Source organism: Amborella trichopoda, chromosome 9, assembly GCF_054954075.1.
Source record: "Amborella trichopoda isolate Santa Cruz 75 chromosome 9, AtrichopodaSantaCruz75HAP2 v2.0, whole genome shotgun sequence".
Taxonomy (NCBI): domain Eukaryota; kingdom Viridiplantae; phylum Streptophyta; class Magnoliopsida; order Amborellales; family Amborellaceae; genus Amborella; species Amborella trichopoda.
The window spans coordinates 47,908,934-47,924,630 of NC_142344.1; the positions used below are offsets into that span (position 1 = coordinate 47,908,934).

Consider the following 15,697-nt stretch of genomic DNA (forward strand, 5'->3'; position numbering starts at 1 on the left):
CATGACCGAGTCTTTCAATGCTAAGATTTTATCTACTCGAGAGAAACCGATCATTACAATGTGTGAAGATATAAGGGTACAATTGATGACCAGGTTTGAAGAGAAGATAGAGTTAGGTAATACTTGGAGTGGCATGCTAGTACCGAAAGCTCATGAATTACTCGACTTGTGAAAAATGAAGGCTAGATATTTATACATAGTTATAACTGCCATGGACACACAGTTTGAGATCCACTATCTCTGGAAGAAGTATGCTTTCGATTTAATGCATTGGACGTGCAGTTGTAGAAAATGACAACTTAGTGGCATTCCATGTGATCATAATATTGCGGCTATTAACCATATGCATTTAGGTCCCACTGCGTACTGCCTTCAATATTTCACAGTGGAATAATTTAAAATGGCATTTCAAATTCCCTTTGGGCCTATCCCGGATGATATTGAGTTGACAGGTATGTTCAATCAGACAATGTTGCCACCAAGGACTACACACTTTTCTGGTAGATCGAAAAAGCAATGAAGAATATCCGAGACCGAACAGCCTATAACGAGGCCAAGAAGTGCAAACGATGCAGTGGAATGGGTCATAATAGGGGGACATGCAGAGAAACGATAGAGTGAATTACGTGTTGTAAATCTTGTGTTTTTGTATCAAATTATCAATTTCATTAATTAATGAATAGAGTGAATTCGGTGTTGTCAATATTGTGTTGTTGTACTTGGTGTTAATGTGATTGGAATTTGATGCTGTCAAAAATCTTCAAATTGATCATCTCGACAATATTCCATAAAGCATATTGCGAGATGTTCTTAGATGATATGTTATTAAGAAGCATATCTTAATACCATAAAGATCTACCAGTCTGCTTTACCATAACACAAAACAATTTACAAAAGTATGATCAGAATTTTACTTAAAGTAAGAACAATTTACAGAAGTAAGAATAAAATTACAGAAGCATAATTTAATAACGTAAAGATCTATCAGCATGATTCACAATATCCCTCACATTTCAGAAAGCTTGCATTGCCATTTTCAGATGTTGAACATCTGAAAATAATTTCGGATGTTGGACATCCTAAAATAGCATATTTTTTGATGTACAACATCTAAAAATATGCTATTTTCGAATGTTCTCGGATGTTAATACGCCCACAAAATTCCAGAAACCTTCTGGAATTTCGCAGGCAAATTTTTCGGATGTAGAACATCTGAAAATATGCTATTTTTGGATCACATTTTTTGATGTTAAAATTTGAAAATAATTTTAGATGTTGGACATCCGAAAATATCACATTTTCGAATGTTGAACACCCGAAAATACCACATTTTCGAATGTTGAATATCCAAAAATGTGATATAAAAGGATATGCATGTGTTTTTTGAAATTATTTTAGAAAGTAGTTGTTTTCTTATCTCATATGCTTCTTAAAGAGTTGACTTACTGCTTCTTAAGAAGAAATACAGATTTACTTAAAAAAACAAAAGTGCATTGAACGAATCAATCCAAAAACAAGTAAGAAAGTAAAAAGACTTGACAAAATTCATTTAACAAATTGGGTGGGTCAAAATGACAAATACATTGGGTAGGTCAAAATGACTAATACAATACAAGGGTCAAAAGACTATTACACTGACCGCTTTCTCTTGGGCTGATACTATTTCTTTCGTGTGTTATATCTCCTGGGCTCCTCAACTGCAGTTTGTGTGGATGGAGCTAGGTCTTCTGCAGCCTGACTACGTTCACCCACTACACATGTTTGACCTCGTCAGATACACATTCGTCATTATATTCACATTTTCTATCTTGGCTTCTATATATATATATATATATATATACATATGGAATGGCTGCTATCAGTTCATGTGTTGACTGCTACAGTGGCAGCCAATGGCCCAAATTGAATCTGGGCCGATCTGATGGTCACGACCTTATTTCGTATTTGAATTTTCCTTTTTTTTTAACAAATTCAAATCATTTAAAAATTTAGGGTACATTCTACTCATCAAAGCACACCAAATAAAAATATAAATAAAATAATTCAAAATATATAAATTGACCAAAATACCCCCAAAAGGTTTCAGGGGAATTTTGCTAAATTTATATTTTTGAATTATTTTTTTATATTTTTATTAGATTCTAATATTTTTTTAAGAATAAACATTCAAAATTTCAAGTGATTTAGATTTATATAAGAAAACAAAAATTCAAATATGAAATGAGATCGTGACCATTGGATTGGGCCCCGATTCAATTTGGGCTATTGGCTGATATATATATATATATATAGATATAGGGTGCGGTTTATATAGAGCCTAGGCTCTAAACAATCAAATTACAGCCTACCTTCAAATAGTATCGAGAAATGTGGTTTCAATACTAGAAATCTTTGTGATAACCTTAAAATATAATTTCATCTTCATTTATAAAGTTTAACGCTTCAAATATAGTGTAGATCGACATATTTATGAAACTTGAAAATCTTGAAAATCTTGAAAATTGACGATAAAAAAATACGTTACACAATACACTATTTTCAAAACTTGAAATCTATTTTTTTCTCATGTCCATGCATCTTGATGTCGAGATGATCAATTTTAGGATATTTGGGCATCAAAACAACCTCTTCTAGTGAAATTTTTGTGGTAAACTCCAATTTCATTGTTTAGAGCCTTGGCTCTATATAGACTTCTCCCACATATATATATATATATATATATATATATATATATATATATATATATATATATATATATATATATATATATATATATATATATATATATATATATATATATGGGTGTGTGTGTGTGTGTATGTGTGGAAGATACTACAAAACTCATATAGGCGAAAATGAACAGTGATTTCGCCTACCCTCATCACCGTCAAAAGTTCTTCGCATGGTCACGATTGTCAGATAGTGCTTTATTTTTCAATTTTTTTTTACAAATCAGAATGACTTGAAATTCTGATTGTGTATTTATCAAAAATAGGCGAATCTACGAAAAATATCAAAAAAATATTTTACATGAAGACAATTGACCAAAATACCTCTAAAATATTTTGGGACTATTTAGGTCAATATATTTTTCATGAATTATTATTTTTTATATTTTTATTAGATGCGCCTCACTAAGATGTACACACACTCCAAATTTCAGATAATTCCGATTTGTATAAAAAAAATGAAAAATAAAATACTACCGGACCATTATGACCATGTGATGAACTTTGGACGGTGATAAGGGTAGATGAAATCATTGTTCATTTTCACCTATAGGCGTTGGGAAGAATTTTCCACAAATATATATTTAGAAAATACCTATAAAACACCTATATGTGAAATGCTACAGTGTTTCGTCACCGCCCTCTCATGCTGGTCCATTAACCACCCACGATACCTTGGCAGTACAATAATTTTGGAAAATGGTATTGATCTCTATGGAGTTAAAAATCTCCAAATGAGGGGACCAATTTTGAGAAAATGTAATGATATTTCAATGTACATGTCCCTTTGTTGGATCAAATGCCTATGCCTTCCGAGTGAGCACCTTGGCTTGAATGGAGTAGCTAAGGCTGAGCCAAATCAGTAGGTAGCAGTCTAAGACCGATTCCCTCCTCTCTCTCTCTCTGTGCCTTTCTCTCTCTAAAATCCAAGAGGTCCTTTCTTGTCTCTGAGAGCATGCTCAGAGATCTTTAAATTACAGTATTATACTCTCTCTCTTACAAATTGTAGTAATATTTTATCTCTCCCCCATCACTTGCTTCATAATTATGTACGGACTAGAATAATTGCCTAAAATTCAAAATGATTTGTTATAGGAGGAAATTAAAGCAAGGTTGGTCAACCCATACTTTTTATTTTTACAAAATTGTCTTTAAGTATGAGGAACGCTTTTCTCTAAAAATAAGAAATAAATAGCGGTCTGAGGATGGGGACCTCTGATCGCTCACAAATTAAAGCCTGCTCAATTCAAAGGGTGCCACTACCCCTAAAGCTTGGAGCACTACCCTACTAATAAAAACTGAAAGAAATTTTTTTTTAATGCAGTCGAAGGATGACATCCTTGGATTGACGGATGAATTTTAAAAAAAAATTTAAAAACATAGGTTGACCAACTTTCTACATAATTTTTGCCCAAAACAACGATGTTTCGTATTTTAGATAAAGTTTTTGGGTCCCTACATAATCACTCTTCCTTCTTTGGCAGGGTATCCAATTTTTTGTATTTCTTTATAATCTTTGCACTTGTAGGCTCACGGTCCACACTGCATAGTTGTGGTTGAGAGAGAGATGTGAGATGTTATAATGTTGTTGTATTAAAGAGAGAGGATTTCGACATAAACTCATGAGAAAGAGAAAGAATGTAGGTGTAGATATAAATTGCTCGATGTGTTTGAGTGTAACATATATAAATAGGGAAAGAGAGAGGAGAGAGAGATGTAAGATGTTTAATGTTGGTATGCTAGAGAGAGAGAATTCGGCGTACCCATGAGAGAGATAATTTACGTGCATATAGTTATATGTTTTATGTGTTAGGGGTTGCAATGGGTTGGGTCGTTTTGAGAAGGGTGGTTTCAAAATATATTTTGGATCATAAAAATTCTAAGTTTTATATCTTTTAATCTCTTAAACCAACTTTATCCTCTTTAAACTTATTTTTTTGATCCAAAGGCATTATTAACTCTACCACAATAGTTTATAAGCCAAATACCTGGAGCAATATGGGATATCTTGATAAATAACTGTATACTTAGTTATAAGGTAGAATCTTTTTTGGTTTTGTTTGGAAATAACCAAATTATTGTGGTTAGATATTTAATATAGTTATTTATATAGCCTAATGAAATATATTAAAAGCGCTGTGAAATAACCTTTTATTGCGATAACTAAATTTATACTATCAGAAAGTTACTGCAAGCACAGTTATAACTTTCATTTTGAGTTAAATAATAAATCTTTTATTATACCTTTCCAATCATATTTGAGTTATTCCATTAATCAAACTTAGTTACATTACGCTTAGAGTTTATATGTGGACAATTCATAAACCCCAACTTTAAGGTATATACAGGAATAACATATTTATAAACTGAGACTGTATATCAATAACAATAGAGATCAACTGCATAAAATAAATAAGTTCAAAGCCATCTAAACAGATTAACAGAAACTTAGAAACATGTATCTTGCTAAAACATAATCTATTAGCATATACTGTTTAACTTTGGTTCATAGCAAATGTACTTAGGAGTTTCATATAATTTTTTTTTTGTAACTGTTAACTTTATTAATTGAACTGGTAGGGTACAAGAGCGTGGTTTCTCAAATCGGGACGGGGAACAAAAACTAACAAATGGGTGATTTTAACAGAAGCCAGAAAACAAAAATAAATAAGGTAAAAGAGCTGAGGAGCAACACCTCCCAATGCAGCTACTAGTCTTCCACTTGGGGTGTAATCCCCGCACCTTCTTTGGCAAGGATGTCCGTTGTCGCATTGCTCTCTAGCCAAATGTGACTCCAAGATATTGAAATCCTCAAATAAAAATGGGCAATTTCTTCAAAGGTATGGGCCAATGACCACATATAGGGGACAACCGCTGAGGCCCAACAAATCACGTTGAGAGAGTCTCCTTCAACAATGAGCAGAGACGTCCATCCTGTAGCATACAGACGCAGGCCTTCGAGAAGGGTGAGGGCTTCGGCAGTTTGAGCATCAGAATGACCAATAGATGAGGAGTTTTCATATAATTGTGCCATCTATAAGCTCCATTTGCTTGGGGCAAAAGACCTAGTGTTGTTATCCTTAACTCATGTGTACGAAAGGTCATTGAGTACCTGCAGTAACAAGCTTGCATGAAATTATTGTACAACAGTTAGTCCATCTACCATTAGATACAAGAGCAGAACATGTCACACCACATTAAAAGCTAACATAGTACCTGCCATAACATTTTCTTTGAGTACCTGCAATAACAACCAAGTTCTTCTTTGATTTCTGAGTGGTAGCCCGTCTAGATGGCCGCACAATACTCAAACGCAACCAGGGGATTGTATATAGACTGTGAGAGCCTTGTCTGGTGGGAGAGAGAGTCCATTAAGTAGGAAGATGCACATTTCTCTAATCTGATCATAGGCTTCGCCTGCAAACCACCATGCAAAGATGGGTTCAGTTCTTGTTATGCGTTTAACCAATAACGAATTTCAGTGTACTTAAGCCAGAATTTTTGGTGAAGAAGTAAGTGTCACTTTCCATTTCTGTAAAATCGTTCCAAGTTTGAGCAATAAGTTTCCAAGATTCTGAGATTCAATTTCATATTAAGTTTACTAGAGCCAATTTCAAATTTCAAAGTTTGCTATCTCAAAAGGTGATTTTGGTCACTATTGAATCCATAATTTTGGAAAAGAAAATACAAATTCCTCTCACCGTTTCAATATAAACACTTTCTTTTGTGAAACTTTTAAGTAAAAAACAAAATACTTATCTTTCCAAAATTTAAAAGAATTTCAATAGCAGGAATCCAAAATTTCAACTCTTAAAAACACCAGCTTGCTTTTTACAAGAAGAACATATTTATGGTCTTCTAGGGAGTGCGAGATACAGCACCTAACTTCTCTTAAAAAAGGAAAACGTTCATACAAGGTTGCAACTTTAAAATGTAGAATTACGGATGCATCTCAAAAATCCATCGAAAATATTATTTTAATGTTGAAAAACCTTCTAATTGAGCATCTCAACATCGAGATGTTTGATTATAAAAGAAAAAATGATTTTGAGTCTTAGAAATAGTACGTCTTACAACATATTATCTAGACCATCCATGTTTTAAATTTTCATATGTTTATAGATCTACTTTTTATTTTAACTATTTTTGGAGTTTAAAATTTTATAATTAGATATGAAATAGATTTTGAGATAATCCTAAGAATTTTACATCAAAATTATATGTTATGATCAAATTTGAAGGTGCGCCTTAATTGGATTGTTTAAAGTTGCAACCTAATAGAAACCACACCCATGAAAAAACCATACAAGGGTTTTATAAGTATCCAAAATTGACTCTTGTTTTCAAAATATTATCCTCCTATGATCTAAACTTACCAAAGCATACACCTTTAAGCATATCTAAGAAGGGCGTGCTTTCTATGCTTCCTCTACATCATAAAATTTTTATACTTCGCCTTATCTAACCGTCCATTCTGAATGGAAGGTTAAGATTGCCCCAATCACAATGTCACGTCTCTATACTATTTTATTTTTATTTATTTTTCTATATACTATTTTGACACCAAATTTTGGACGTCCAATCCTCGACTAAACTTGCATTAGCGAAAAATATAAAAAAATATTTTCGATAAAATAAAATGATGAAAATACCCTTGAAAGTTTCAAGGGGTATTTTGGTCATTATATTTTATTGGAAACTTATTTTTAATATTTTTTTATAGTTCTGCCCCAATGAGAAGATGGCACGTGCTAGATTTCGTAGCCATCAAATTTTCATACAAAAACTAAAAATAAAATACTTTGAAACGTCGGATCTAAGATCTAACAATGAGCGACTCTCTTGATCAAAATTAAATAGTTGGATAGTAGTGAAAGCATAAATCTTCTATGCTGCTGAGAAAATATAGAAACCTTTCCCACATAATTGGGCAAACACTACCCATACATGCAGCATATTGACAGTACGCCACATGTCATCTTGACTGTCCATGCTCAAATGGACTATAGATATTAGCCCTTTTTTACTCGTAACCACATTCTTCTCTGCTCAAGCAGCAGGGCTCATCTCCACCATCCATTGTTAAATGCACAGCGGAGATAACATGTAGCATATTGTTGGTGTGTTGTCTCTACCGCGGTATCCAATCTCAATCGGAAAAGACCCAAAAGGAATGGCACCAACAGTTGGTAAATGCCCTAAACGAGGGAGTTATGTACCCGCTGGAGCATATATCACAGCATGCTTCTACGGGATCATACTGTACAATTACTCCATTAGCTAAAGCGCAGGAAGATTTTGTCTCGAAATTTTGGTGTGCATTGAAAAAGCTCTTTCTCTCCGTTCTCTTTATCTCAGCCCGTGCGACCAAAAGTGCAAGAGCAACCTCTCTTTCTCACGCTCCCTCTCTAAAAAAAAATTTGGTCTTGTTAGCGAGGTACTATTAATAAATCGGTTCACCACAAAATTAGAAACAAATTGTTTTTATTTTAAAAAATTGGATGAAAATATTAATAAAAAATACGGAATATTGAATTAGGCTAAAAAAAATTGTAGTAAAAAAATCAGATAAACTTATAATATTAGAAATTTTATAATTCTAAAAAATAAAAATTATGTCAAAATCATCAATAACTAATTCTTCCATAAAAATTTTACTAAACTAATATAATTCAGTCAATTAATTTAAATACTTTCTGGCTCTCATTCAATTATCTAATATAATACCAAAAAAATATACCCATTAAATATTTTAAGAAAATCATACTTCTCATTATATACCAAAAATAAATATACTATATAATTTTATTTATTAAATATTTTAAATATAATATGGTGACAAATATACTATATAAATTTATTCATTAAATATCACATTCAGCAGGTAATAAAAAAAAGAAAAAGCAGAGAATAGACAATTTTTGTTTTCTCGTTACAATGATTTTAACTATAGTATGGTTACTGCGGTCACTCCATAACTATGATTGAAGTTTTATAAATTTATTTAGTTGAAATGTGGCCCGCATATATTTGGTTCAAGTCTTTGTTTACGGTTTAGGGTTTAGAGGGGGAAGGAAGAAGAAAGAGAAGAAAATTGGGCTGAGCTGATAGCCATTATGGTTTATAGAGAGTGAAGATGGAAGAAGTCATCGGCTTCACAAACCCTAATGGAAGTGTTATCGGCTTCACAAACCTTAATGGAAGAGGCTTAGAGAGAGAAAAGGAAGATGATTTTTAGAGAGAGAAAAAATTTGAAGAGGTTTTTCTCTCTTTGGGATGTTGTTTGAGAGAAATTCTTAATTGATTTTTAGAGAGAGAAAGGGAAGATGGAATGGTGATTTGGGATAGTTTGAAGAGGGTTTTTCTCTCTGAGATGTTATTTGAGAGAAAGTCCTAACTTTGTAAAGAGCCCTAACTGATTTTTAGAGAGAAAAAAGAAAAAGGCTTTTCATTTTCTTGGGGGAAACAACATGCAGAACTGAAGGATTGGGTTTGGGAAACTAATTGCTCCTGTAAGTTTACAATTTACACTATATTGTTTATCTTTGTTATCACATAATCAAAACAAAATATTGATTACTCGGTCCTGTAGTCACACTCTCCGCTTCTCGTTAATTAGTAAAAGACTATGTTTTGAGCTCTAATTGCGCCATAAACAGTATTGTCATAAAAACAATTATCACAAATAATCACAGAAATCTACATGTATATGATTTTCTTTACACAATGATTTACTTTACAAAGTGATTTGCTATAAACAATATTTCATTTACGCAATGATTTTCCATAATAATATATGAAATCTGCATGTATTTGTTTAAGTTGAAAAAAATAGGGGAAAAAGAAATCATACCTTCAGTCTGCAACTGTGGCTTTGAAGAACACAGTGGGGATAAAAAATTTTATTTTAGTTTTTTTTTTTTAAAGAATATTTTTTTTTCAAAAGCATGAAAGTAGCAATGGCTGCAATACACAAAACAGGATAAAAAAGAAAAATCTTTCAAAAAAAAATTATACGTAAAAAAAGATACAAGTTTTTGGCCTGATTTAAATCGTATTATGCAGAAGGAGCGATTTTTTCCCGATATTTTCAAAAGTCACTGTTTAAAACTGTTTCCATAAAAACGCCGAGTTTTTTAAAAATCACCTATTAAACGGCGATTTCCTTACTAATAGGCTGTACTTATTTTTCCCTGTTGTAAAGCTGCTCTAAAAAAATTTAGAGCTTTGCTTCTTTTTTTTTATGCCCTAAAACTTTGATAATATGGTTTATTTGATTCCTAATATTCGATGCCCCAAATTCATGTCAAAAAGTACGTTTTCCAATCTGGGATATTCTTCTCAATTGATGAGTGTTCCTTAGATATTTCACTCTGATCGATAGTTAGCAAATTTTTGTTTAAAAGACGATTTTTTGGAATCAGTTTAGAACTCTGAGATTTTCAAAAGATCTTAAAAAAATCACGTTTTTTTTAATAGAGCTGATTTAAATCAGTATTTTATCTTTTTTTCAAAAAACATTTCAAAAAAATTCCTCCCCATAGCTGTATATCTTCTTTAACTTAATATTATTGAATTTTGGTTTAAATATAAGTTCATTAACAGTGGGAGTAAATTAAAAAGCTTGATTTAACAACAACTTCTATCAAAAATTTCCCGAATGAGTTTCTTGTATTGACAAAACAAGCAATATGTTCCACAAAAAAAGTAATCAAAACAATCCTATCTCAAAATAATAGGTAGACTTAGAGGAAGAGTAACCCAATGAAAAATATATATATTTTTCTTTAAAACCAGCATTTTATAACAAGCAAGAGAGAGATTCAATGATATTAGAGATTTGGGTAGTTAGGAGTTAGATTCAAAATTGCTTCAGTATTTTGTTTTTTTTTTATTAATTTTTTTTTTATTTTTATTTTTTTATATGAATAGAGAAGTTTTGATTAATTTCATATCTTACTTTTTATCTTTTATTTCATTGGTTATACAACATAGCATTTTGGATGGACCACTATATTACATATTTGGGTCATTGTGCTTTCTTTTAATTAATTGCAATCCCATATTGAGCAATGATTTCATGCAACGGCTGTATGAAAAATAATCATATACCTTCGTTCACAGTTCTTGTCTTTAGTATTGTTGTTATTTCATTTTATGCTCCTATGTATTTTATGTTATGACAACATACTAAGTATTGTTTTTGGAGTTATTGAAAGTTTCAACAAAAAAATTGTCAAAGTATTACTCTAGTGACACTAGTAGAGCTATAAAATTATTGTTTAATGGCTTTAATATATCTATACAATAGTTGCAAATCATAATATTATATTGTGTTAGATTTACATATCCGACTTTTTCACTACGTTTTTTTGAACCAAATTCGAAATATTCACGATTAGATAACTTACCTTATTTTTTTGGCGATCCTTGTTTTTTACCCGATTTTTTCCTCCGACATTTTGAAATAAAACCGATTTATTTTCGATCTATATTTTATTTTTTATTTTATTTTGTTTCTAATGTTATTATGATTCAAATCAAAATTCTCTTCACATTTGATAAAATATAGATCTGAAATAAATTGGTTTTGTTTCAAAAAGTCAGAGAAAGAATTGGGTAAAAAATAGGGATCTCAAAAAATAAGGTAAGTTATCTAATCGTGAATATTTCGGATTTGGTTAAAAAAAATTCAGTGAAAAAATCAAATATGTAAATCTAATACAATATAGGATTATGATTTGCAACTATTGTATAGATATATTAAAGCCATTAAACAATAGTTTTATAGCTCTACTAGTGTCATTAGAGTAGTACTTTGACCATTTTTTGTTGAAATTTTCAATAACTCCAGCAACAATACTTATTATGTTGTCACAACAAAAAACACATGAGCATAAACTGAAATAACAATAGTACTAAAGACAATAACTGTAAACCAAGGTATATGATTATTTTTCAAAGAAAAAATCAGAAAATACCCCTAATATAGGAGGGACAAGAACTGTAAACCGAGGTATATGATTATTTTTCAAAGAAAAAATCAGAAAATGGCCCTAATATAGGAGGCAGTGATTTCATGCATCAGTTGTATCATAGTATAATGCAATCATACTTCTAAAAAACCATGATTGTGGTATTTGTATGACCTAAAATTTTGTACACACTCAGTCACTAAAAAAAAAAAAAAAAAAATTCAATTTGAACCCTAGATATGGTCAAAATTAATCCCCTCCAACAATGAATCTAGGCCATTGATTTGGTGAATTTCAAGATCTTAGTCGTCACAAACTCAAAATCATTTTTTTCATTTTTAACATTGTTCATCTATTGATAATAAAGCTATCTAAAAAATGGAAAAAAAAAAATCATTCTAAGGCCTAGATCTAAGCATCTTATCAAAATGGACGGTCTATGTTAATTGGGCTAAAAAAATATTTTTTAAGTTGTATTTTCAATTTTTTCTTTTTTTGTAATTGTTCATTAAAATGAAAAGAGTGTATATTTCAAAATTTGAATCAAACAAATAACCCTAACATGGTTTTTTGAAAATTCCTGCATCATAATAGAAGTGTTGCATGAAATCATTGCCTTTTTATTGTTCCACGACATGCTTACTATGCTTTGATCACGTTTGAAGGTTCTTTCACTCTGATCACCTTTGACTGGTTCTGTATCATATCACCATTGCATGACCTGATGAAGATCTGGAGAAGATTTTGTTTCTAATGTTACTATGATTCAAATCAAGATCCTCTTCACATTTGATGAATGCTGCTTAGAGCCCGGCTGGCCTAGTTTCCAGACCGGACCTTTATTTTTTAATCTTTTTCTCTATTTTATTTTCTTTAATTTTTACCTGGCCTGGCCCGTACCGGCCCTGATAGAGCTACAGTCTGCTCTCTCTCTCCCTCTAAAGACGGGAAGCCCGAACCGCTACTGCATTCAGGGTCTTCTCACCTCTGCATCAGCTCTAACCTGCACTATTCCTCTCCTTCCCCTCTTTCTCTCTCTAAACTCTGCAACCCCACCTCTCTCTCTCCTTCTGCTCTTTCTCTCTCTAAACTCTGCAACTCCACCTCTCTCTTTCAATGCAAGCCCCCACCTCCACAGCACCCTCAATCTCTTACTTCTCCTCCCGGCTCTCTCACATTTGATCTCTCTTCAAAAGCAGGCGAATAACCCAAGCAAAGTCCCTCCTCCTTCTCTCCTCTTACAGCCCCATTCTCCTCTCTTCTCTTCTCACTCGTCCCCACCCCACCCCTCCTCGCCTCCTCCTCGACCTCTCTCTAACCTGCCTCTCTCCTCTCACCACTCCTCCGCTCTCCAAGTTTTCTCTCTCATGAAAACCCGAAACCTTGCCCCGTCTCTCCTGACCTTCAACAACTTCCTCCTGTCTCTCTCCTCCTCACTTCCCCTTTCTCTCTCTGACTCCCGCTCTCTCCTCTCTGATATGCGCTCTCTCTCTCTTTCTAACCCGCCTTCCACTTATTCTTACAACCTTCTGATTACCGCTAGTTGTAATCGCTCCCGGCTCTCAAGTGCTCTCTCTCTCTTCAAGGACATGCCCACTTTCTCTCTCTACCCTGACACTGTAACTTACAATTCTCTAATCCATGCGTTTTGCAAGAGGGGGTTCTTAATGGAAGCTCGGGATCTTCTTGCTCGAATGAAAAGACAGAAATTCCACCGAATCGAATCACTTATACCACCATTGTTGCAGGTTATTGCAAGCTTGGAAGAGTCAAAGAAGCTGTGAAGCTTGTGGACCTCATGTCTCAGAGCAACCAGGTTTTGCCTGATAACTGGACTTATAACGCACTATTGAGTGGTCTCTGTGACCAAGGGAAGATTGATGACGCATTAAACTCAGAGATGACATGATGGGTAAGCTCAGAACTCCTCCTGATGCTGTAACTTATAACACCATTATTAGTTCTTGCTTCTGTTGGGGTCAGAGCAATCGTGCTTTAGAGGTTTTCAAAGAGATGGTTTCGAAAGGGGTGGCTCCTAACTCTGTAACCTACAATATTCTGGTTAATGGTTTGTGTAAAGATGGGAAGCTTGACTCGGCAAAGGCATTGTTGAAAAAAATCGTTGGTGATGGTTTCTTGCCTGATTCTGTATCATACAACACTCCGATAGATGGGTATTGTAAAAGTGGCTGACTGATTGAAGCTTTTAAGCTATTGGATGAGATGGTGTCAAAAGGATTGAGAATGGATACTTTCACTTTCAATACTCTTCTCAATTGTCTATGTGACGAGAAGAGAGTAGATGATGCATATGGTTTGCCTGTTTCTTCGCATGGAAAGGGATTTTTTGCTGATGAAGTTAGCTATGGAACTGTGATAAATGGGTTTTGTGAGAAAAAGTGTGGATAAAGCTATGGTTGTTTGGGATGAGTTGATGAAAAATGAGATTTGTCCAAGTGTTTCCACCTTCAATTCGATCATTAAGTGTCTCTGCAAATTGGGTCGGACCAGTGATGCCTTATTGTAGTTCAAAGGGATGTTAGAGAGAGGATTGGTTCCTGATGGTACCACTTATAATACTCTCATCCATGGCTTTTGCAGAGAGGGAAGACTGGAGGAAGCCTTTCAGTTTCATAACCAGGTGGTCGAGAAGTTTTTCAAGCCCGATGTGATCACGTGCAATATTTTGATTCATGGGCTTTGTAATAGGCGGATGGTGGGTAAGGGTATTAAGCTTTTTGAAATGTGGGTTTCTAGAGGAAAGACTGTGGATGCCATTACCTATAACATATTGATTAGAGGGCTCTGTTATGAAGGCAGGATTGAAGATGCAATAAAGCTTTTTGAGGAAATGAGGGAGACGAAATTGGGTCCTGATAAATTTTCTTATAATGCTATTCTTCGTGGGTTATCTAGAGCTGGAAGAAAAGAAGAGGCAGAGAATTTGCTTAGGAAGATGATAGAGAGTGGAGTTTTACCAGACCAGATTACCTATACAGTATTGGGAAAGTCTCACTCTAAGGAATCTAAGCATGATAGCCAATGCCTAGATGAAGAGTCGGAATCCAAGTTTTATATAAATAACATCAAAAAATTTTGTAGTGAGGGTAGGTTTGAGGAAGCAAAATATGTTATGGAAGAAATGGTGCATAAGGGCCTCTCAATACCTAGCTCCACATATGTAGATTTGATTGATGGGTTCATCAATAAACAGAATAGAATTGTGGAGGACGGGTATAAGATGGCATTGTGTGATTAAAGCTTGCTCTAATTCTCATGGAAATCAGAGGGGCTACCATTCTGAAGGAGCTTGGAAATTGCAGAAATTTGGTTCTTTAAGGCATTCAAAGGTTGCATGCACTTCTCAAAAGTTGCGGTGGTGACCTCGATGACTGTCAGGTATCTTTGAAAATTTCAGGTATTCTTGAAAATTTATATTATGTCTGTATTTTTTGGCCATGAATTAGTGCTGGTTCATTGTTTAGTAGCATATTTTGTTTGTACATCGATGGTTTTGAATGTTGTGGGAAATGAATCTGTGAAATGCTTAGTGGAACATGAAATGAACCATTTATTCCTCAAAGAGGATATGTACCTTCCTTGTTAAATAAAAGTTAGCTGTAATTTGGTTTGTTAATGTATAGTAGATACTTCATTTTTTTTAAGTTAACAAGTTGTGTAGATACTTTCATCTGCTGCAAGAGAGGAAAAATCTTTGGTAATCATGAGAAAACCTATGAAGAGTGATTCTTTTGTGGATCTTCCAAACAGGGCATTTGTGGCTTGCATAAGTGCCAATTATCGTTCAAGGTCAGCAACTAACAGGGCCTTAAGCTTATCTTTATTTATATCACCCCCTGGTTTTGTTTTTCCACGCTAAGTGAAGACCATAGCTGAGATCCCATGTGATTTTCATGAAGAATTGCATATTCTTTCTCATATATTGTTACCCAGAGGGCTTAAAATTTTGGATTTGTCTTGTGTTAAGCTGAG

At 33.5% G+C, this 15,697-nt stretch overlaps 1 pseudogene across 1 annotated transcript; it reads left to right on the plus strand.

Moving 5' to 3' along the window:
• Positions 1 to 12,361: 12,361 nt before the first annotated feature.
• Positions 12,362 to 15,088, plus strand: LOC110007884 (uncharacterized; annotated as a pseudogene). The gene has a single exon (XR_016040173.1). The product of XR_016040173.1 is annotated as an uncharacterized LOC110007884 (transcript).
• The last annotated feature ends 609 nt before the right edge of the window (positions 15,089 to 15,697 follow it).